The sequence below is a fragment of the Dipodomys merriami genome, unplaced genomic scaffold (genome assembly GCF_024711535.1).
Source record: "Dipodomys merriami isolate MVZ:Mamm:240054 unplaced genomic scaffold, mDipMer1.0.p SCAF_35, whole genome shotgun sequence".
In the NCBI taxonomy this organism is placed as follows: Eukaryota; Metazoa; Chordata; class Mammalia; order Rodentia; family Heteromyidae; genus Dipodomys; species Dipodomys merriami.
This window is the reverse complement of record NW_027205048.1, coordinates 14,400,736-14,423,189: the sequence shown is the minus strand read 5'-3', so window position 1 is coordinate 14,423,189 and position 22,454 is coordinate 14,400,736. Positions and strand designations below refer to the sequence as shown.

At 49.8% G+C, this 22,454-nt stretch overlaps 1 protein-coding gene across 6 annotated transcripts in view; it reads left to right on the top strand.

Annotated features, from left to right (window-relative positions):
• Ctbp2 (C-terminal binding protein 2) overlaps positions 1-22,454 on the top strand; it is a 125,077-nt gene that overhangs the window by 68,896 nt on the left and 33,727 nt on the right. The gene's annotated exons all lie outside the window — the stretch shown is intronic.

The window sequence follows — 22,454 nt, the reverse complement described above, 5'->3', positions numbered from 1 at the left end:
ACAGTGTCCTGCGGTGGCCCACGGATTCAGTGGCTGTAGCCGTCACCTTCTCAGGCCTACGGAGCCCCTGCTGTCAAGCTTTGGGGCACAACCTGGGGCCCACATGGTCCCTTCCAGATGGGCCTTGGCTAAGGTTCCCTCGACCTTTCAATAATTGATGACTTCAGCTGCCGTGGGCATGGATCCCCTCTTCTGCCTTCCTTTTCCCTTTTTACATTTCTCCTTGTGCATCTGGGGACCTTTTAGCACGAGGACATCAAGTTCACTTTAGAAGATAGTCAGAAGAGATCATGTTTCCAGCGATGACATCCAAGATGGCGCAGCTGTTGTCGCTGGCAGTGGTAGGGGTGTCTCAAGTGAACAGGGGCAGTCTCCATTGTTTCTGAGTAGTCAGAGGTCGGTGGCACAAGGCAGGGAGGAAGTGCACAGTGAGGCCCCAGCCTCTCTCACATAACCCTGCCCCTCACCTAGGCCGAGGTATGCTACTGGATTCTGGGTGTTTGAAGAGGTACAGGTGACAAACAGGGCCTCTTGGCTGAATGAGTAGATGCGGTTTGGTTTTTTTGTGTTCTTGTATTTTTCCACCCTATAATCTGAGGAGGCTGGGTTTATTTCTCTTTATAAGTTTTGACTTCTGTTCCCTGAAGTAGAGTTATAGAGAAGTCTGATTTATCTGCTCCAGAAAATATGGGCCCCTTAGTGAAGTTAAGCAGAGTATAAAATGCCTTCATGGTAGTTAAATTTACACTCTGTTAAAGTGATTTGTGCGTTTTGCAGTGAGCTGTGATATGAAATGCATAAATACACAGCAGAGTTAACTTAGAAGGAGATTTTATTTGACAGGATTCCTGCAAGCGCTCAGGTGCGGTATTGGAATCATTTAGCATGGTTACCAGTAATGCAGCGAGTGCCTCCTTGGCTTTAAAAATCCTACCTCAAACATGACTGCTTCATAGTGGAAGCGGTTTTCAGCACAAGACAAGGAGTTATGGTTTCTCTGTTGGTATCTGAGGAGAGAGGCCTGGTCCAGGAACTCACCCCTGAGGTTTTTCACTTGCCCTAATTTTAAATCAGATTAGCAACCATGATAAATATGTTGGTTCTCTTTTGTCAATGCAAATGTGTCCCTCTGAGAATAGACCATTTCGTCCATATTGTGACAGTTTGGGAAGATGAGCAATCAAGAGAACGCGGGTGCCTGGTGACCCTTTTGTGTTTTCAGCTAAGTCTTAACTTTCCCAGACATAATGGGTTGTTTCAACATGACCTTTCTTTATTTCCTTGTGTGTAATCAGGAGAAACTGAAGGGTATGCTATCCCCAGAACTGAGGAGCTGAGGTTAAGTTTGGGAGGAGGTCACTGAGGTAGATGATTGACAGTTTGGGAGTGTTTTCAAGTATGTCCTTTACCCCACAGCCCTCGGGTGTGGGGTACTGCCAGCTTCTGTGTCAGTATTGTGTACGTTGCTGCCTTGTAAACCTTGCGTTTACTATAGACAAGGTGACAAGAACCATGGACCTGCTCAGATAGCTGCTTGATGTTACTCTGGCTCCTCAGAATCCTCCCTCAGGCTGAACAGAAGACGCAGTCCAACCTACCAGAGGCACAATCCTGTGCTGCCTTTTCCTTTTCTAACCAGTCAAATAGGAAACATCTGACCACGTATGGTGATAGGAAAACAGTCTCCTCCTTGAAAAAGTCAGTATTATCACTGGTGAGGGGAAGAAGAAAATGTGGGGGAGGGAAGGCCTTCCCTAGATCCCTCTAGGATTCCCCTGTCTCCACAAGGTCAGGCGAGGCCTGGTCAGCCCACAGCTGCCTGTAACTTCTGGTGGAAATTGACAGCTTGATCTGGGGTTTGAAAAGCTATGGAAGCGGAACCATCTTGATGGTATAGAACATGGAGTTGCGGGTGATGCAATTTCTTTGTGCACGGGCAGGTTCAGGTTAGCTGAAGAATACAGAATAATTTGTACTAAAGGCCTCGTTAAGGCCTACTGCAAACAGAAATAATCAGGAGCTATTTGCTATTCCAGATGGAAGTACTTTCCAGAAGCTGCCTGAATTATTGATCTCAGTAGCCAAGCCGGGGGCCTCCCATGAGGGGAGGTCCGTGTGGTTAGGTTCCTTTTCTTTTTTATTGAAATTATATTTTTATTATCTTTAAGTAGTTCTACAAAGGATTACCATTCAGCAACTCAGTTTGTAGGTCCTATACCTTGGTTGTTACCACCTCTTTCATCCTCCCTCTCCCCGATCCCCTTCATGAGTCTGTATTGCAAAGTATTCCACTTGGGTTCTTAGAGCTGTTGTTAGGAATGTGTGGCAGCAGGGTGACCACTCCACCCTTCCTCAGTACCCACCAGCAATGCCACCCTTATCCCCCGTCTGCCTTAGCTCATAAAACCTGAACCCAATGTGACTGCCATGTGCTGACATTCGAGGACAAGTTCCGCCTTGTGGTGAAATTTGGACTAAATGCACCGAAGTCAGCTGAAGCTGGTCAGGGTAGGCAAGGACACTGGAAGATCGACCGTATAGCCCCTTCTTCTGAGTCCTTCATAGGTAAATAACAACAGTTAACCTGGGTTTCCATCCTTCTGGTCAGGCTCCTAATAGCCACAGAGAAAGCTGTGCTGTTCTCTGATCCTTTTGGAAGAATAAATACTGATGATTGTTGCCCAGATGAAGGAAGCAGGTGAGTGAACCTCCATCTGAGCCCCCAGGCAGCTTGGAGTGCAGCAGGGTCCAGTCCCAGGCACCTGTCACCCCTTAGGCATGGACTGGGGGAACGCTGCCTTCCACGCGTCCTTGCCACTGACAGTGCCCCCTTTCCCTGCAGACAGGGAAACGCAGACTCCAGCTCCCTCAGCTCACACGTGCCCGGAGCACACTGACTGTGTTCTGTACTCTGCATCTCATTACATGTGTCTTGAAATGTGGCCTTTCTTTATGTGTGTAAACTTACACACAAGTGATGGCTTGTTTTGCCCTTACAATAGCTGCATTTTGGTGGTAGTGAGAGCCTGACACACATTATTTTTATTTAACTTATAAACTCTTCGGGTGCGTACCTCTGTAAACGAAAACTTTCATGGCCAGAGAGAGCCGCCAGTTCTTGTTTCTCTCCTAAATGACAGAGTGGCACATCTGGACACATGTAGCAGTTGGCCTGATCTGTTGGTTCTCTCCAGGAAGTGAAAGTTTGCATGATGTCACTCCGGGGTTATTTCTTGTTATTGTAATTAATGGGTCAGCAGGAAGTAGTGAGGCAGACGACTCTTGGCAGAACGGACACTTTAAAGGGGGAGGAGAGAGGAAGAGAAGAGTGTGTGAAAAAGCAACGTTCTCCAGGGAAAAAATCGGGATGTCCACCAACGTCTCTGGCTAGCACAGGGGTCTAACAGTGTTAACGGGTGGCATGACTCAGTTTCTGTTTTCCTCGCCATGTTGACCCGACCGGCACTGGGTTTTATGAGGCTTTTTACATCTTGTTTTTGTGCCGGTCATGGGACCTGGGTGCTGTTCCTCGGCTCTTGTGCTAGAGTCACAGCTTCACTTCTAGTTTATTGGGTGGTTAATTTAAGATAAAGTCTCTTGGACTGCCCAGGCTGGCTTTGAACTGCGATCCTTAGACCTTCCTGAGTAGCTAGGGTGTCAGGCAGGAGCTACCAGTGCCCAGCTTGGTTTTTGTTTTCAGTGAAAGCAGAATAAACAATAGTAACTTATTGCTGTGTACGACTATACGACAATTTATACATTAGTCCATTCATGAGCACTGGGGGCCTATAGCTTTTCCAGGGTTGTTGCTGTCCTGGGTGTGTTTTTTGGTGCACACAGGCCCACCTAGAAAAAGAACCACTGGGGTACAAATACTTAGTTTGGGTGAAAAGAAACAGCTAATGGTTTTCTAGAATGGTCATGCCAGCTGAGTGGCTGTTTCTATTGCCTGCCCGTCTGACTCTTGACTTCACTGCCCTCGTTTTAGAAAGTGTCGATTTCGTAGCATTTGTATTTTCCTGATGACTGAGATGTTAGGCACCTTTTTCTGGCCTAATTGTCTGTTTTGGCTTTCTCTTAAAGCAGTGCCGGATGTGTTGGCTTTTTGTTTTATCTTGTGTTAGGCATTGGTTTCTTGGGGTTTTTCTTTCTTTGTCTTAATCTGTTTGTGCTGCACCACAGACTGGTAAATTATATTGCTATTTTTGTGCATCTAAGTGGGCATACTTTTTTTGTATGAGCTGATTCTGGGGCTTGAACTCATGGTCTGAGCTCTTTCCCATAGCCTTGTCCCTCTAGTATTCTACCACTTGAGCTATAGTCCCATTTCCAGCTGTGTGGTGGTTATTGGGGATCAGAGTCTCAGAGACATTTCCTGACTAGGCAGGCCTCAACAGTAAACCTCAGATCTAAGCCTCTCCAGTAGCTAGGATTAAGGGCGTGAGCCACCAGCCCCTGGCCTGGGATTAGTTTTTAAAGCAGTACAGTGGCTCTTGGAATCTTGAAAACAAGAAAAGGGTCTTGAGTGAATGATTTATCAGTAGAGACTGTGTGAGCGCGTTCCGATCCACCGTGGCTGTGTTCCTTCCCTGACATTGTGTTCCTCCTCAGCTGTTTGCCATTCTGTTGTGTCTCTATTTATTGCATCCAACCATTTTTAAGTAATGACTTCAATCAGGATTGCCAAAACTGTAATCAACGTTTTTGTTAATGATTTTTGGGACCTTGTAAAATAATTAGTCCTGAAGCAGATTATCAAGGAACACACAATTTCGGGGAACAGCTTTTTCTCAAGTTGAGACCAGCACGGCCTGTGCCTCTGCTCCACTGTGGTCTTGGCAGAGTCAGCGGTGGTCAGCATGGGGTTCTCACAAAGGACCCAGGAATCTACTGCTTTTTCCCTTGTCTTCCCTGCTGCCTTTTCTTACAGGCTACATCCAAAATGGTTCAGGGATCCTTTCCTGGCCTTTTGGTATTTGGCTAGAGAAACCCCTGGCCAGGCCTGAGTTTGGCTCCAGAACAGCTCCCCTCACAGCTTGGAGAGATGCTGCGTTCTTCCTCACCTGCCCGCCGCTACCTTCCCCAGCCACCACATCTGTGTGCAGTTGGCCCTTCATTCTCAGTGGCCAGAATCTGCCGGACTCCTACTCTCCTATCACTGGACTTTCGGTAGCCCTGTGTGCAAACGGGTTTATCTGTTCCAGACGTGGTGTACAGTGGGGCGATACATTTCCTTTATCTTACTGTTAGAGCAGAGAATATTATTGGACTATTGATTATGGTTTTAAGGACATATTGTCTGTTGACCAAGGGTTTTATTTTGCCATTGTTTTCCCCCAGTGTTCTCAAAGAATCTTGTATTTCTAAACAGTTCTTGGAACCTGTTTGACTAGTGCAGTTTCTGGTTTCTTGGCCAGCTGTCATGGCCACTTACTTGCTCTGTTTTATTTTGGGTCTTGTAAGCATTTACTGCCATCTTTCTGGCCTTATGTGACCGGGGCGGGGGGGGGGGGGAGAGGGAGGGGAAACGCGTGGATTCCCCATATTGTCCATGTGCCAACACTTGGAAGCCTGGAGCCTTCTGCAGGGTGAATTTGCGTTGGGAGGTCACTGCCCACATGGTTAGTGGTTGGCTATGTGGATCTGTCATGTCCTGTCTGCAGCTCACACTTGAGTGTTCTGTGTTGTAGTTCCCTGTTCTCCACCATGCTCCTGAATCCCCATTAGACTTCAGTCTCTTCCTTGAGTGTCTAAGGCTTCTGAGTGTGAGTGAGACCCCTTCCTTCCTCAGCAGTGTGGATGCTGAATGGTGGACAGATGGCTCCTCACTGGATATGGAAAGAATAGTGCTTTGTTTTTTGTGAGGCTATTGGGGCTTGAACACCGAGCCTGGGCTAGTGCTCTACTGTTTTGAGCCACAGTTCCAATTCTATTGTTTTGTTTGTATGTTTGTTTCGTTTTTTGGTCATGTTGTTGTTTGGGGTGGTTTATTGGAAATAGAAGTCTTGTGGACTGTTGTGCCCAATCCAGCTTTGAACCTCAATCCTCAAATCTCAACTTGCTGAGTAGCTAGGATTACAGGTGTGTCACCATACCCAGTTTGATAATTGCTTTAACACACAGAGCAGAGGAGGTCTACCCAGAAGGTTGGTGAAAAGGATTGCGATAGCAGGAGCTTTAGTCTTGGCAGGAATGTGGTAGGAGGGGATATCAGGTAACTTCCCTTTTGATTAAAACATTTAATTGGCTTTGTTTAAGAGCAGTTTTATAGATTTACAGAAAATTAAAGAAAATGGTACAGTGATTTTTACATGTTGCCTCTGCTCTACCATTAACCTCTTTCCTTTGCCTGTTTGTTATAATTAATGAAACAATGTTGATTCTAACTGAATGTTGATACACAAAGGAAACCTTTTCCTTTCTTTATTATTCACTTCCTGGAAGTGGTTTTGCTTGGTTTGTTTGTTGGTTTCTTTCTTTTTTTTTCTTTCCTTTTTTTTTTTTTTTTGTCGGTTGTAGGGCTTGAACTCTGGGCCTGGGCGCTGTCCCAGAGCTCTTCAGCTCAAGGGTAGCACACTACCACTTGAGCCACAGCACCACTTCCAGCTTATTGGAGATAAGAGTCTCTTGGCCTTTCCTGCCCGGGTGGCTTTGAACTGAGATCCTCAGATCTCAGCCTGGTGAGTAGCTAGGATTCCAGGCGTGAGCCACCGCCGGCCGTCCTCTTGTTTAATGAGGATAAGGAAATAGTTTCACATCTCTGGTTTGTATTCAGTGTGGGGAGGGAGTGAGGCACAGAGGGAATGGAGTAAACCTGTGAGGATCTCCCTGGAACAGGGTAGCCACAGAAGTGACCGTGTCCCGCCTTCAGGAATTTCATGGTGGGAAATAGAGTTGTCTCTGTGAGTAGAAGCGTCCAACAAGTGTGGGTGGTTTGGGTCACTGTAAATATCTTATGGAATAGATGTCTCCTGTATTATGATTTAAAAGTTTAGACCTTAGACAATTGCCATGCAGTTGGTTTGTGGAGCTGATCTTGTAGGCAGAGAGGGTGACAAAGGGATCGAGGAGCTAGCCAGAGACTGTGGAGGGAGGGAGGTGGTCACTCTGCCCCCAGAAGCCCATCAGTGTCAGCACGTTTCACCCTGCCGTTTATCTCCTTGCTGGCTGTAGGATTGGAGAGGAAACCAAGTTGTGTAAGGTTACGTGTCAGAATGGGGAGATGGCTCCGTGCGTTTGCTGAGGTGACAGAGACAGCGTGCTGGGCAGCACAGGTCCTGGCCCTCCCCGCACGGGGAGACATTGCACACCCAACGTTGCCAGGGGATTGACCATGCCACGGTTCCCTCCCAGGGCCCCCAGCTTTCTGCCACCTGGGTGGTTGTGCTGGTCATGGGAGCTGGTGACTGATAGGGCCCAGTTCCTCCACTCCAGGAAACATTTGGGAAACTCAGCAATTGTCTTGGCAAACAGCATCAAGCCCTTCCTTGTTCCATGCATTTCCCTGCCATCCACCGTGATTTCGTGACAGTGATGTTGCTTTGAGAGAGACCAGGGTGGAGGGCGTATATGCACAAATTATTCTCTGACTTCGGCTTGTATTTTGTAGCTCTGTGCATCATTGGATTCCTTGATGTAGAGAGAGTCATTCTTTGGTGCTAGTCCTGTGGATAGCCTCAGCTCAGTGTACTGCTGCCTGATCAAAATGAACTTAGCCTCCCCAGTCCAGGGTGGGGTATCCTTTGTCTGTTGGATCCAACAGGAAGTTTACCGATATCCTGTAACATTAGGAGGTGAAGTGGTAAAATCTTGCATTTCTGGCTTTCTGTTGCACATCAGCTTAGGTGATCTGAGGTTTTGGTATTTGAGGTTAGTGCTTGTCTCTTCTGTTGTTTGCCATGGAAGCCATGGCCTGTGTAGTGTGGAGGAGGGTGGATGTAGTGTGGAGATTTGTCCTTGGGGCTGCACGGTGGTTGTCTCCAGGTGTGGAATGGCTAGTTAGGTGCGCAGTCCAAGCTCCAAGATAACGGGGAGTCTGATCCGTTTTAATGTTGAATAATAGCTGCAGGTAGTTCACCTCCCACCCCCAGTTTCCCTGTGTTTGACATGTCATGTTGCTATGGTACCTGTGTTGCAGTGGATATAGGATTAGTAACCAGACTCAGATTTTGGTGACCGTAACAGGGCTTTTTGGGGAGGTAGGAAGTATTAGGAATTTGGCGTCAGGATCTGGCGCCTTGATAGGCGGATCGGCTACCCTGTCAGTCTGCCCTCAGCACTGTTCTACATGTATTTTTGTTTGTTGTGTTTTGTGCCAATCATGGGCTTGAACTTGGCCTGGGCACGATTCCTGAGATTGTGTGCTCAAGGCTACCACTTGAGCCACAGCGCCACTTCTGGTTTTGGGTTTTTTTTGGGTTGGAGGTGGCGATGGTGGTTGTTTTAGTTTAGTTTTTTGTAGTTAATTGGAGAAAGAGTCTCATGGACTTTCTTGCCCAGACTAGCTTTAAACCCCGATCCACAAATCTCTTGAATTGGAAACAGGCGCAAGCCAGTTTTGAGTAACATGCATTTTGCAGATTATACCTGTACTGTAATTTGTGTCCTGTTTTTCTCATCATTAGACTGGGTTATGAGTTTTGCAGGAAGCATGTTTTGTGTCCTTTCAAAGAAAATATTTCCTATGAGAGAAGAAGTGTAGCACTTGGCTTGGCAGTAATGTGTTCCCCATGCAGTGGGAGGTCCCGCCCTGCACCTCAGCCTGGCAGTCAGTTCCTGGATTCTGAGGCACCCAGTGGTCTTGTCCCCAGTGGTCTTGTCCGTGTCCGGCTGACCACAGACTTCCAGTGGAGCCACAACAGCAATCCCAGGAGGCAGAGAGCGGGAAGCCGCACACCCCGGCCTCTGGATTCTCTCAGCTCACTCCTCTGAGGCACCACCCATGTGTCAGTCTCTAGAAACATCCGAAACGCTATTCGTAGTTTCTTCCTCAGCTACAGATCTCCAAGGTGGGAAGGGCTGAATTGGTGCACACAGGCTGTGTGCCTGGCAGGGTCACTCCATAGGAAGTACGTGACCAAACCCAAATGCCAGTTGTGTTCTATGGGATGGCTGTCCCCTGCTTCTGAAGACTGTCCAGAGACTGTGCATGTGGCGTGGCTGCCCTGCTGGTCCCTTTCTGTCCCCGCTGCAACCTCCACCCCTGCCCATGAAATATGGCACCTTCCACACTTTCCCCGCCTGCCCACCACCTGCCCAGCCCCCACTCAGTGCCACATACACAACCGGTCGCCGAGAAGGCAGAGGTGTTCCAAGCTAGACATTTCCCAGCAGACCTGCTGGTCCTGCAGTGTGTGGGTCCACTCTCCACCATGCCTTGAATCTCTCTACTGAATTCGGTTTTTACTGGAGAGAGAGAAGTGGCCAGCTGCCCCTAGAACCTGCGGTGCTAATGGAACCTCCAGTGGGGACTCAATTGTGGTGAAGAGCCTGGGTTTGGTCAGTCAGTGACAGGCTGCTGGCATCTCAGGCCTGGGCTGTTCAGGGTAGCTCAGCATACAGTAGATAGCGGCCCAGGTTTTGCTAGTCAGGGTGTTACGCGTAGCTACAGGGAAAATGGAGCCTCTGGTGGGTGCGAGGAGAGGAACTTGTGCCTTAATCCTTGGGAAGTGTCTCTCTTCAGGCCTGGCTACTGAGCTGACCCGTCCTGTTGTTGTTACCTTTTTAAGTATTTTCCATTTTGCCCAGGGCTCTCACTTAGTTTCTAGCTCCAAGACCCACACCCTTGGGGGCCGGGCTGTGTTCCTGCCCCAGTGACAGCCCTCCTTCCTGGGTTTAGCTGGAGTAATTCAGCAGCCAGATGTGAGCACAATTTGTAATGTTGGGTCCCCCCCCCCTCCTTGGATTGTTGTAATGTTAAAAAGCAGTTCACATCCAGACCTGTCCACAGGTCAGGTTGTAAGTGTGCTCACAGTGAATTATCACAGAGAACAGGCCAAGAACGCAACAGAGAACAGCCTCCTGACCACAGCCACGGAGCTAGTGCAAACCTGGACGCAAACTCGTGTCACCAACCAGCAGCTCTCTGGGGAATTTTATGTTCTATGCAAAAGTAGTTGTGGTTAGCTGAGGGGAGCGGGGGCTAGCCATTAAGAAGTGTGGGCTTCGTTCAAGCCCAGTGGACTTGGGAAACTTGTGAAACCGAAATCCTAAATGTGTAAGACTTGGCCAAGGAAGAAGAACAAAACCAACTTTGAGGTAAGCAACCAAACCAAAAAGGTTTCATTCTTGTTCTTTCTTCCTGTGATTTCTTGGCCACAACCGTAGGCAGGATCCCCACATCTTAGAGCTGTACACGTTAACAAAGAGACAAAGTGAATTTGCTAGAAATAGGAAACTGTTTTGCTAGTCAGTAAGCCTGTGCATGATAAAGTTATTCTCTTCTCAGTTTCAGGATCTACTTAAGAACATGGGCTAGCTGGGATCTGGTGGCTAATGCCTGTAATCCTAGCTACCCAGGAGCCTGAGATCTAAAGCTCACAGTTCAAAGCCAGCCCAGACAGGGAAGTCCACGAGACATTTAGCCAAAAGTTGAAAATGGAGCTGTGGTTCAAGTGCTAAGAGCAAAAAAGCTAAAGGACAGCTTCCAGGCCCTGAGTTCTGTGAGGTTTTTAAAAAGAGGTAGATCGAGTAAGAACAGCACCACGCACGTGGTATTCAGGTAAGGGGTAGGTTTGTTCATCATTCTGGCTGGCAGCAGGCTATGTTGGCCCTTCACGGGGCTAGGAAAGAGAGCTGAGAAAGAGAGAGAGCTGGAAAAAAGAGTTGGGAAAGAGAGAAAGAGCTGGGAAAGAGAGAAAGAGCTGGGAAAGAGAGCGTCTGGGCCTGGGCTAGGCCTTATCTAGGGTATGGGTGGAGAAAGGTGTGGCCACATCAAATTCACATGTGATCTCAGCGAATGCAGATGTGACCCCTTCCAGGTGTGACAGATGCCTTGGTAATGCAGGTACTGGGTGGAGACTTTGCTGTGAGGAGGGTGGAGTCTGCTCACCATCCAGGAGCAACCTTGCAAGTTCAAGCCCTAGGACCATCACAAAAGAACAAGGTACTAAATAACACAGATTTAAGGGTCACTGGTAGATTCAAGTGATCAAGATCACAAGTAGATTCAAGAAAGAACATGAAGCACACCTGGACTGTGAATTAGGCATTCTCATGTTGTTTTATTGTACCAGAAATTCTCCAAGTTGGGTACTTCTCCCCTGAGAGAGAGTTATTTCCTGAACACAGATGGGTGACTTACATTGTCTTTGCTGAATTTGCTGTTCCTTTAGGATTCTTCTTCCCAAAGGTTTTTCTCCTTGCCCCCCCCTCCCCCCGCCCCCTCCTTGGTCTCCTGTAAAAGCCTAGGTTTGATGAGTTTAGAAGACGTGGTAGCTGGCCCAGTGGTTGCAGAAACTTGGGTGGGTGTTTCTGTTCGTGCCTGGCCTCGTTTAGATTAGAAGACTAGCTTTGTTGTCTCAATGTGGGACAAAGGGACAAGGAGAAAATAAAGTGCCCATAAAGGGACAGGGATGTCCAGCCTCTGTCAGAGTCATCTGACTCTGGGAAAACAAAGATGGCCTCTGTCCTTGGAAAGCATGTGTGCCCCTCTGGGTCCCTGTCACTTGGCCTCTTCAGCTCCTCTGTACCTAGATGTGTGCTGCATCGTGTCAGGCATTTATAAATTCACTGCTCAGGCAGAAAATACAACAGTTAGTGCAGTGACTTATTCTTAATGCATTTTAAATAACTGAATTCTTACTCAAAGGTAGGATTGGGAGATTAAAAACTCTACAGCTAGGGTTTTAGAGGCTTTGGGTCATCCAAGGACCCCCCCCCCCCAGGTGATTGGCACTCTCCCCCCACCCTGCCCCCAGGGGACTGTCACAGGAGGCCCTGAAGGGAGTCCAGCCTCCTGTGCTCCCTTGGAGGTCTGGGACTCCCGAGTTGCTACCTGTGCCTAATGCCTTTGTTTACTTTGGAAGTGTGTCCTACGTGAATGAATTCGCAAAAACATACGTTCCCGTAAAGCTGTCACGGGTAGAAAACCCAGCAATAACTCAGGTGATGTAGTTAAACCGCTATTGAGTTTGCGCCATCCGTGAGTTGATAAATCGTATAGCTTCATTTGGTCGGAATCAGCAAGTTTATGTGGCAATTAATTTTTACTACTGGAGGGGAGCCAAAGGACAAGAAATTTCCTTGGTTTTCAAAACTGTCTTCCAGCAAGGCCCATTCCCCATATCATCAGGTTTGGGGGTTCTCCAGCGGCAGCCTCGATTGTTTTGTGGTTCCTCCAGTGCCCAGAGCACAAGCCATTGGCAAATGTTTTCTCCTGGTTGCAGTCGTATGGGCCTCGTGGCCCATGTGTAACAACACTTGCATGGCTGGCAGGGATGTACATTTCTTCAGCGTGATGCTTTTACCCAGCAGAGCAAATCACGTGTGTCTGTCTCACATCAAAAATGACTGTAAATGAGCTTTCCACATCCCTCCGCACAGGATGAATGGTGTAACAATTTGCTGTTCTTTCTTGATTTGACCAGTAATGGCCAGACATCATTTCACGACACTAGCACTAATCCCTGTATTCATAAAAGATAACACCTCCTATATTTAAATAGAAAGTATCATTACACCTAGAACTCTTCAACTATGTCTGGTTTACAAGCACCCCTGTGCATCTCTCCTCCCACTCCAGTTCAGGGCCACTTTCTTTCTGTTTGTCCCCAAGTGGCAGGTGCAGCAGACCCCAGGTCTTACCCTACCGCCACCACGCACGCCCCACCCCTCCCCCCACCCCCGTCCTCTCTGGGCACGGTTGCAGGTTCTCCCCAGCACCACCAGCTTCTAGAGCCGCCCACTTCCCTGTACCATGGAAATGCGTGAAGTTCAAGCTGCCATTGCGGCCTTGCATTTGGACACAGCTGGTCAGCTGGCGTAGGTGCCCACCTCTACCCAAGTCTAGGTTCCATAAGCAGAATATTTTGTACTCTGGGCCTCACGGCTGCCATTTCAATAAGGATAATGATAAATTCATTTCCTAAGGAAGTGTGTGCACGCATGCCATGAGCTGAGAACTGCTCTGGACCCTGTATGTTCCAGAATGTTACCTTACGCCTCTGCCAGGAGTGAGGGGCTGGGCGGCCTAGGGAGATGTGCGCGCGCACACCCTGGTGCTGACCAGCGCTCCCTTTGACACCTGAGTGTCTGTTGCCAGCCGTTCCACCAGAGGGGGCAGTTCCACTGGCAGTCCGCTCCACTGGCAGTCCACGTTCGCAGTGTTTGGCCGGCCTAGCAGAGGAAAATAAGATGTTTGCTTTAGCAATTTGCTTAGTTCCGAAAACATCCCTAGACAATGCCAGGGACTTCCTTCAAAATAGTGTGCTCAGCACATCGGGATAGTCCCAAGAAGGAGTGCAAATAAAATGATGCATACCAGGGCTGTTTGTGTCAGCGGGAATTTGATGTGAGTCCAGCATTACCGGGGGGAGCAGCCTTTTCTAAGGGCTGGCTGAAGGGTGCCCTCCGTACATCTGCAGGACGGTCCAGGACACCGGGAAACCGCACGGGTGGCCGCTGCCTGCGCTTCCATTATTTTAGTCCACCCTGCCGCCATCAGCCCAGCGGGCCCACTGGCCTGGCCTCAGAGATGTGCTCTCCAGATTGCGGCCTCCACAGAAAAACCAGCTAGCTGTTCAGGAAAACCCACCTTTCCTTCTCCGTTGGTTTGTCGTTGTTTTGGTTGGTTGTGGGGCTTGAACTCTGGGCCTGGGCACTGTCCGTCAGCTTTTCAGCTCAAGGCGAGAGAGCTCTACCACATGAGCCACAGTGCCACTTCCCCCACCTTTCCTAGCTGGGACAAAACTCCTACATCAGATAGATGTGGGAGCTTCAGACTGCCCTAGCTGCAGGCAGAAGTCACAGCTCTGGAACTTCCCTTGCTTGGGGCCGGAGCATCAACACTTCTTCTGTATGGGACTGTACTTTTGTCATTCACTCAGAATTGGCAGTGCTGGCAGCCGTGGGGGGGTGGGGGGGTAAAAGACCCGCCCCCCCCTCTTCCTCCCTTCCAAGTAGGGAGTGCTTGATCGCAGGCCATGTCAGTGGCTTTGCTTGTGATGGTCCTTCTGAGACCAGTACCTGCGCCTTGCGGGACCCGAAGCAGAGGAGCCTGCATGGCAGCAGCTTCTTTGTTTTCCTCTGTGAATTCCCTTGGCAGTGTTTCTGTGGGTGTAAAAATAGCGCGTGAAGCCTTAAAATAAAGTGCTGTGGGAGTGCTTGTGCCATCCGCTGCGTGGTCACCTATGTTCACGCTACTCCTATTGTTGACGGGGGTAAACCGCTCCTATTCACGGCACTTAGGCGAAGAGGCCTGGCCAGCGGGCCCACCCTAAGACATGGGTGCGAGACTTCGGGTTAACCCCCAGACCCTGCTCTGGGAGTGAGCCTTTTCCATCCTCCTCATCTAGCCCCAAAGATCAGCAAAGCCAGACCGCACACAGTGGATCCCGTTTGTGGATCCCAGCGAACTCATAGGCAGAAGCTGGCATGTCAGTCTGGCAGGAGGGATGCACACTAAGTTGCCTACTGCTTTAGCCTCCTTTGGCGGTGGCCGCTGAGGTCAAGGTAGAAGACCAGAGTACCCATTACTGCCCACTGCGGGCTGACTGCAGAGGCTGCAGGCCCAGCTCCTCTTCAGTCAGTGCCACATCTCAGGGCCAAGCTGATGGTTGTCCGCGCCATGTTACCTGCCAGCATTGCCCCGTCTGTCGTCTTTGCTCCCACTTTCCCTTCAATCTAAGCCTCCATGCACCTTATATCTGCCCTACCCCTGTTCCCTCCCACAAAACCCAGCTGCATCCTCCAAACCGCCAGCATTGCTTGTGTTTTCTTGACTTGAGCTAGCAACAACACAAAGGGGACAATCTGCTTCATATCCAGAGGCCTAAGGTATTCTGATGTACGAAAGCCTAAAAGGTCAGCACAACACATGTGACCTTGGGAAGTGGAGCATGCGGTTTGGCTGACAAGTCTGGTTTCTCTAGGCAGTGTTGCTTCACGTCACTGCAAGGTGGAGAGCGCTGTTAGCACCCCTCACAGTCCACCGTGGGTAAATGGTTAGAGGACAGTGGGAGAAGAGTAGGCAGTTGGGCCTGGCAGGCAGGAGCCAGCATGAGGGACTTCGAGGGTGCATCTTACAGACACATAGCCGTGTGTGTGTGTGTGTGTGTGTGTGTGTGTGTGTGTGTGTGTGTGTGTGTGTGTGTGTGTGTGTGTGTGTGTGTGTGTGTGTGTGTGTGTGTGTGTGTGTGTCTGTGTGTGTGTCTGTGTCTGTGTCTGTGTCTGTGTCTGTGTCTGTGTGTTACATCCATGTATCTTATATCCTTTAAAGTAGGCACCTTTGGGAAGAAAGGAAACTTGAAACGTCCTGGCTGCCTGCCTGCAGATGATACACATGAAACTGGGTACCCTTCTTTGCCTCTACCCCCCTGTGGTCAGGTTCAAGTGCCCTGTGCCTATTTTCCTGACCGTCAGCGTTTCCCTAACAATCCATAAAGAACAAACTTGTTCTGAGGTCTGCAGGTCCTGCCTGGATTCCGTGACCCCCTCAGAGTGTAACAAAGACCAAGCCCCTGCTCCCTCGGGGGAACGGCCCAGGTTCCTGCGCGTGTGTTGAGAGGTATGTATAGTTCAGGAGCTTCACGGGCTCGAGCTTCGTCAACAGATGAAATGAGCTCTATTTTAAGCTGTGCTATGTACCAGGACTTCCTGTTTTTCCAAAGGAACCTCTTGTTTTGGTTCTTGTGGTGATGGATTTATTGAAACGTTTGCCAGTGGAGTGTCTCAACTGCGTTCCTAGGACAGAGGGAAGCTGGCGGTTCCAGGGATTGAAGTAAGCATGTCAGACATGCTCAAAGGCTGCTTGCGCAGAGGCCTTTGGCCATGAGGGTCTGTCCATGTGGACAGACGGACTGCCCGGCAGAGTCCTCCTCAGACAGCAGAGGTGAAGCTCTTGGAGAGCAGTTAAAAGGGTTTTCACGGCCTGTAGGGCTAAGCGAAGCCATGTGTGTCTCTTTCTAGGAGTGTGGGTCCAGCCAGCCAGAGCCCAGCAAACCCCACTCACTTCCTGCCGACCTCTTGACACTAACAGATGTTTTCCCTGCACGTGTCATTAGGCCGCCGTACTTGATGACCTCATCAAATTGTATTGAAGCCATTTTCGTGCTTTATTTTTTTTTAAACAGTTTAACCATTCCTGAGTTTCCTCTGAAAGTACAATTGCCCTTCCTCCTGAGTCTGCAGACAGACACACGCATGCATGCACACACGCTCACATACACCTCTCCCACGGCAGAGTTTAGGGCCTGACCCGGAGCCCACAGAGCCTTGCACTCCTTGGCCAGAAGCTGCTGTGCTCCAAACAGATGGACAGTGGTACCTCCGCTGCAAGAATGAACCGGATTCTCACAAAGACAGAAAGAACCTTCCAGAACTGCACATGCTGTGGCTATGGCTCGCCACGCACCGGAAACGGCAATGTGCACTGGGTACTGGTCCCCTACCAGGTTACCACATGGTACCTGTGGACATCAGAGTCCTATGGACATCAGGGGCCCTGGCGGCCTCCACTTTTCTTCTTTGGTGACTCCACAGACCAGTCTTCCCCTGGACCTTCTGTGTGGTTTAGGTTGTGGAGAACAGCTGCACGAAGAAGGGACTGTCTTGTCTCATGCAGTCTGGGCTAGTGTGCTTACTACCTAGGCTGCTTCCTTGACACCAGCCAGCCTCGGCAAAGCAGCTCACAGGGAGGTAGCCCTGGGGAACAAACAGAAACACGGATGCAGAACAAACTCATTCCGGTTGTCGGTGAAGGCAGCAGTTGGATTTAGTGACTTCTAAAATCGGAGAAGCCTCCAGAAATGTCATCGTTTTAAGAACACGTCGAGGGTCTCCTAGGCAGGCCTTGAGAGCCACGACGGTACACATGTGTGTCTCAGGACACTGCCCTTGCCTGCTGCCTGGAGTCCAGGCCCATGGCCGGACTGGCCATTGGTGCTCTGACCATGTTAGCAGGTACCTTTTTTGCCTACCTGCTTCCTCTTTTGCTGGTTTGCAGAGCTCAGACTAAACACAGTAGCTGTTCAAGGAGCACTGGTAAGAACAAGGCAGGCGGAGGATCTGTTTACTTAGTGAATTACCATGAAGAGCGTGGCCTGAGAAGCACATTCGCGTGTAGCCTGGTCTCTGATAGACCTTCTTAATGCCTCCAGATTTATGGATGTGTGTGAGTCACAGTAGAGACCCAAGGGTGCCTTAGTTAACTCCGTGAATGTTGAGTGTAGCCCTGGAATTTATGTGAAGTGTCTGGGGTAAGTGAAAATCACAGCACACTCTCCGATCTTTGGGGCCAGTAGGTATTGCTGATGTGAGCAGAACAGAGCTCACCCCAGGAGATCAGAGACGTGGATATTTCACAGACCTCATGTCAGCATGGGCAGCTCAGGATTTATTTGCAGCCTTGTTAGCTTTATGTCCTCTGGCCTACAGATGATAGGAGCTTGATGTCACGCATTACAAATGTGTTGGTGGTTTTGTCTTTTGTGTTGAACTCTGTCATGGTAAATTTGATAGTTATCTATGGCTGTGTGACAAATTACCTCAAAACTTAGAGGCATACAACAGCAAAGCTTCGTTACCTCCATTTCCCTGGGGCAGGAGTCAGCAGTGCTTAGCTGTGGACCTCTGGGTGGAGGCCACCATGGTGTAGAGTCCAGGTTGGGGCGTGTGATCTGATAGCTAAACAGGGAGACTCATTGGCTCATGGGCTGTGGACTGATGGTCCACCTGCCCACTTGGCGGTGTGGCTACATGAGCCTTAGAACATGGCCAACAGAGAGAGAGAGAGAGACACAGACAGAGCGAGACCCTCCACTCTGTTCCCTGTGTTGGCATCTCCATTAATCTTGGAAGTGACATCCCAACACTTGCTTCTGCTGCCTGTTACAAAAGCAGAGTGTTCACGGGAATGTGAATGCTCAGGTGGGAGTCACGGGGGGCCAGGGAAGCTCCCAGTAGACTTGGAAGGAGCCGGTTAGTTACCAGCAATGCGTGCGCCCTCACCTTGTCCCACAGACTTGCCTCTTGTGGGCGCCCTTTATGGGGGTGGGGGGCTGTTGCAGTGAGCAGCTGAATTTCTGGGCTTCTGGGTCTGGAGAACTCTGGTAGTGGCTGGATAGGTCAACCTCTGTCCCTGACCCCCGTGAGGGAGCAGGCATCTTGCTGGGCACATTGTATGTGGCGGGAGGAGGGTTTGAAGGGAGGCAGCTGCTGTCTCCCAGAACTGTGGAGATCATGGCCTATCTCCATGGAGAGCCTCCCTCCACTTACAACCCAGGTGATCCCAACGTTGATGAGTGATTGTGGCCATGTTTAAGATACAGATTTTCCTTCTCGTGAACCAGGTTGAAGAGTCAAGGTGTTCTGGGTCAGAAGATCTCTCCCCTCGCCCCCCGCCCACTGCTGGCTAGTCCCCCGAACCTGGCAGGGCCTGTGCCTCCATCAGATTGGATAGTTTAATATTTGTTAAGATCAGGTCATGGAAGAGGAGGCTCACTGCGCTGCGCCCAAGCCCCGCCGGCCCTCCCGCGTCCCTCACCACACACAGGGCACCTTGTTGGAAGCCATGCCAAGCGCTTTCCACCACATGCCCAGAGTTGGTGCCCAGAAAGATCTTCAGACAAGTGACATTGGCTAAGCAGTGCAGCCACCAGACACCCAGGCCTGATTCTCTTGGGCTGAATGAAGGATCTGAGCAGCCTTGCTTAAGCATATCTTTTAGCGCTTTTCCTACCAGCTTGAGAACTTGGCCTGCAATAAACACAGGAGAATGTTCTTCAAGCAGGTGGGCCACTGTGGAGTGAGCTTTTCCTACTGTTTTGGTTTCGTTTGGTTTTTGTCGGTCGTGGGGCTTGAACTCTGAGTCTGGGCGCTGTCCCTCAGCTCTTCAGCTCAAGGTGAGCGCTCTACCACTTGAGCCACAGGGCCACTTCCAGTTTTCTGGTGGTTTATTGGAGATGAGTCTTTCAGACTTTCCCTGCCTGGGCTGGCTTTGAACCGAGATCCTCAGATTTCAGCCTCTTGAGTAGCTAGGATTACAAGCGTGAGCCACCAGCACCCGGCCCTGCTGTTTGCTTTTTAGACAATCTCTGAACGAATACTTGCTTTCTGAAAACAGATCCCAGTGCCAGTGATAGCTTATCCTCACTAGCCTGGCTTGAGTTCACGTCTTGCTCGCTTGGACCAGTGGCTTAAAATGATGATGTCAGGGGATGGTTGTGCTATGGAGGTGTAGGTACTGCATTGGACATAGCAACCAGGTGCCAAACCTGTTTCTCCTTGACTGACGACTTAGATGTTACTAGTAGAAAAACTGGTGAGTGAGACCACAGTGGCCGGCAGGTAGAGGCTCTGCTGGCCTCAATCATCCCTACACAACAATGCAGAATCTCCCTTGCCTCTCCCTCCTTTTGAAAGAGTTTGTGCCGGGAAAACTGTGATGTCTTCCAAGGACCTCATTTCACACAAAAGGGTATCACAGGGACTGAGAAGAATGAGCAGTCACCAGCGGATGGGGCGTGTGGGGTGGCCCAAAGGCTGTCGTTTGTAACCGAAACCCTGAGCTGCGCAGCTCCGCCCCTGTACATTCTGCTGTTGCCCAGCTTTCTTCACTGTGGCTTTCAGTGGACGGCCTGGGCATGATGGAAATCACCCTTCAGGGTGTCCCATGGCTGCCTGTGGTCTGGGAGCCCCAGGGCCAAGAGTCTTCTGCAACTTGACCTTCCTCTCTTTAGCCCCAAGTGGGTGACAGGTCTGAAAGGGGAACCCCAGTGCTCAGTGCGTGGGGGGGGGTACGACAAGGGGAGGACTTGGCCCTGTACCTCTTCCCATTGGTTGTCCCTCTACCAACCTTCCTTCTGTCTTCTTTCTGTCCTGGAGGGCGGATGCCCTGTGTGTCTTCCCCACCAGCTCGGGCTTTTGCTATGAGAATGGAAATGAGGAAGGCCAGGCAGTGCCCTCTGCAGGCCAAAGGGGCCCATCACTGGGGGCTGGGCCTCCGCTGGGCTGAGCCTCTTCCTGGGAAAGGCTGAACTGGAGAAGCTCTTCTCTGCACCCTCCCACCTCCCTCCAGGTGTGCTTTCATTGCTTTTGAGGCTGAGGGGAAGCCCGGCCACCTGCCTGCTGGGATTGCAGAAGGAACGGAAGGGGGTGGTGTGTCCCTGTCTCCAAGAAAGGCTGACAGGTCATCAGCGACCCCGCCCCCCTCGGCCTAAACACCTAAAAAGTATTTAAGGTGTTGCAATTTGATAAATGATCAACTAGTTTTCTGCAGTGGCCTTGCTAGATATTTAAATGCAATGGGGTAAATCAAAGCTGTGCATTCCGTAGACAAGCAGTCTGTTTAACACTGAAATTAAGTAATATTTTATGCTTACTATACTACTACATGGTATGTATTTAGCATGCACATTAATGTAGTTTATTTCTAACCTGATGTTATACTTTGTAAGCGTACTGTACCTAGTAATTTAGTGAGTCATCTCACAAGTCTCGGGGGGAAAATCTAGGTGGGTCTCGAAGGAGTGAGACTTTGTGGCTCTTGGCCTAGACAACCTCAGCTCGGGCTGCAGTGGCCGACCTCTGTTCACCTTGTGTCGGGCCCCACCCCCCACCTTTGGGATATAGGATTGCCACCCCAGCCAGCATCCTTACCAGCCTTCCACAGGAGCATGCAGAGACTCTGAGGGGTGCGCTTGTAACCATTTGGAGATAGGAAGGTACTGCCTATGCTGTCACCAAAGACATCGTTGTCTGTCCAGGATGTGTCTCCTGGGGTTCTGAAGGTGGCTAATCTCCTTGCCTTGTTCAGCCAGGATTCTCAGAATAGAGAGCTGGAGAACTGGGGAGCCTTCACTCCATCCTCCCTGCTCACGGCCCCCATCCCTGCGCGCGTCCCCCATCCCTGCGCACGTCCCCATCCCTGCACACGTACCTCATTCCTGCACACGTATCTCATCCCTGCACGCGTCCCCCATCCCTGCGCGCGTCCCCCATCCCTGCACACGTACCTCATTCCTGCACACGTCCCCATCCCTGCACACGTCCCCCATCCCTGCACACGTCCCCCATCCCTGCACACGTACCTCATCCCTGCGCGCGTCCCCATCCCTGCGTGCGTCCCCCATCCCTGCACACGTACCTCATCCCTGCGTGCGTCCCCATCCCTGCGTGCGTCCCCCATCCCTGCACACGTCCCCCATCCCTGCACACGTCCCCCATCCCTGCACACGTCCCCCATCCCTGCACACGTCCCCCATCCCTGCACGCGTCCCCCATCCCTGCGCGCGTCTTGTCTCCCCATTCTGAACACAGCAGGTCTTCAGGGATTTTCTTCTACACTTCTTAGTTTGAATGAGTTCATTTATTTGCTTTTATCCTCTTTGTTTTGCCTCTGTTATTAAAATTAATATATTTATTTTTGAGACTTGTTTAGGAGACCAGTGCTTTTAGAATGTGTGACTCTTCTAAATAAGCAAGCGTCTTGCTTTCTGTAGCATGTGAAGACCTACACTTAATTTCCATTATGACCCCAATGAAACAGCCAATTAAGAAAATTATGGACTCTTTCTACTTAAATCCTCTGTCCTTGATGATAGCTTTTAGCAATGAAAATATTTAGAATTTTTGAAGCTTGCGTTGAACGCTAGGAAATGTTATTTGCATGTGCCAGTAACCCTAACCCAACGCAGAATTACTCTACTCAGCCAGAGAAGAGCCTCTCGGTTCTGAGCAGTAGCCACCTGAGGCCTGGCGGAAGCTGTGAGCCGACAGCTCTGCTCGGCTGTCTTTGTCCTCAAATTTACAAGTATATTCTGAGAAATCCTGGGGCCTCCTTAGGAATTCGTCAGTTCTTGGTTGAATATGACAGTATTAATTCACTAGACTATTGCCAAACTTGACTTTTAGTATGGAAATATTTAAATAGATTCCTTAAAAGAAATGAAAGCCATCATTGGGTTTGAGTGGTTCTAGGGGAATTTTCCTTTTGAAAGACACCACTACTGAAGACTACTGCCTAATCTTTAGGAAGACAGGCACCAGAATGAAGATATGGATGGAGAGGGTCTTAAAATTTTGTATGGAACTTTAAATGTGAATGGGGAGGTCTGGAGGTTTGTGTGGCGTAACTAGTGGCATGGTCTGGGCAGGTGGCGGCTGTTGGTAACCATGTGGTGAAATCCATCTGCCCAGATTTTAGACTTCACATTTTCTTCTTTCCCCCCTTTAATGGAGGATGTGTTTGTCTTGAGTTTGATATCAAAGCAGGTCATTTTTAAATGTGGTCTTCATTT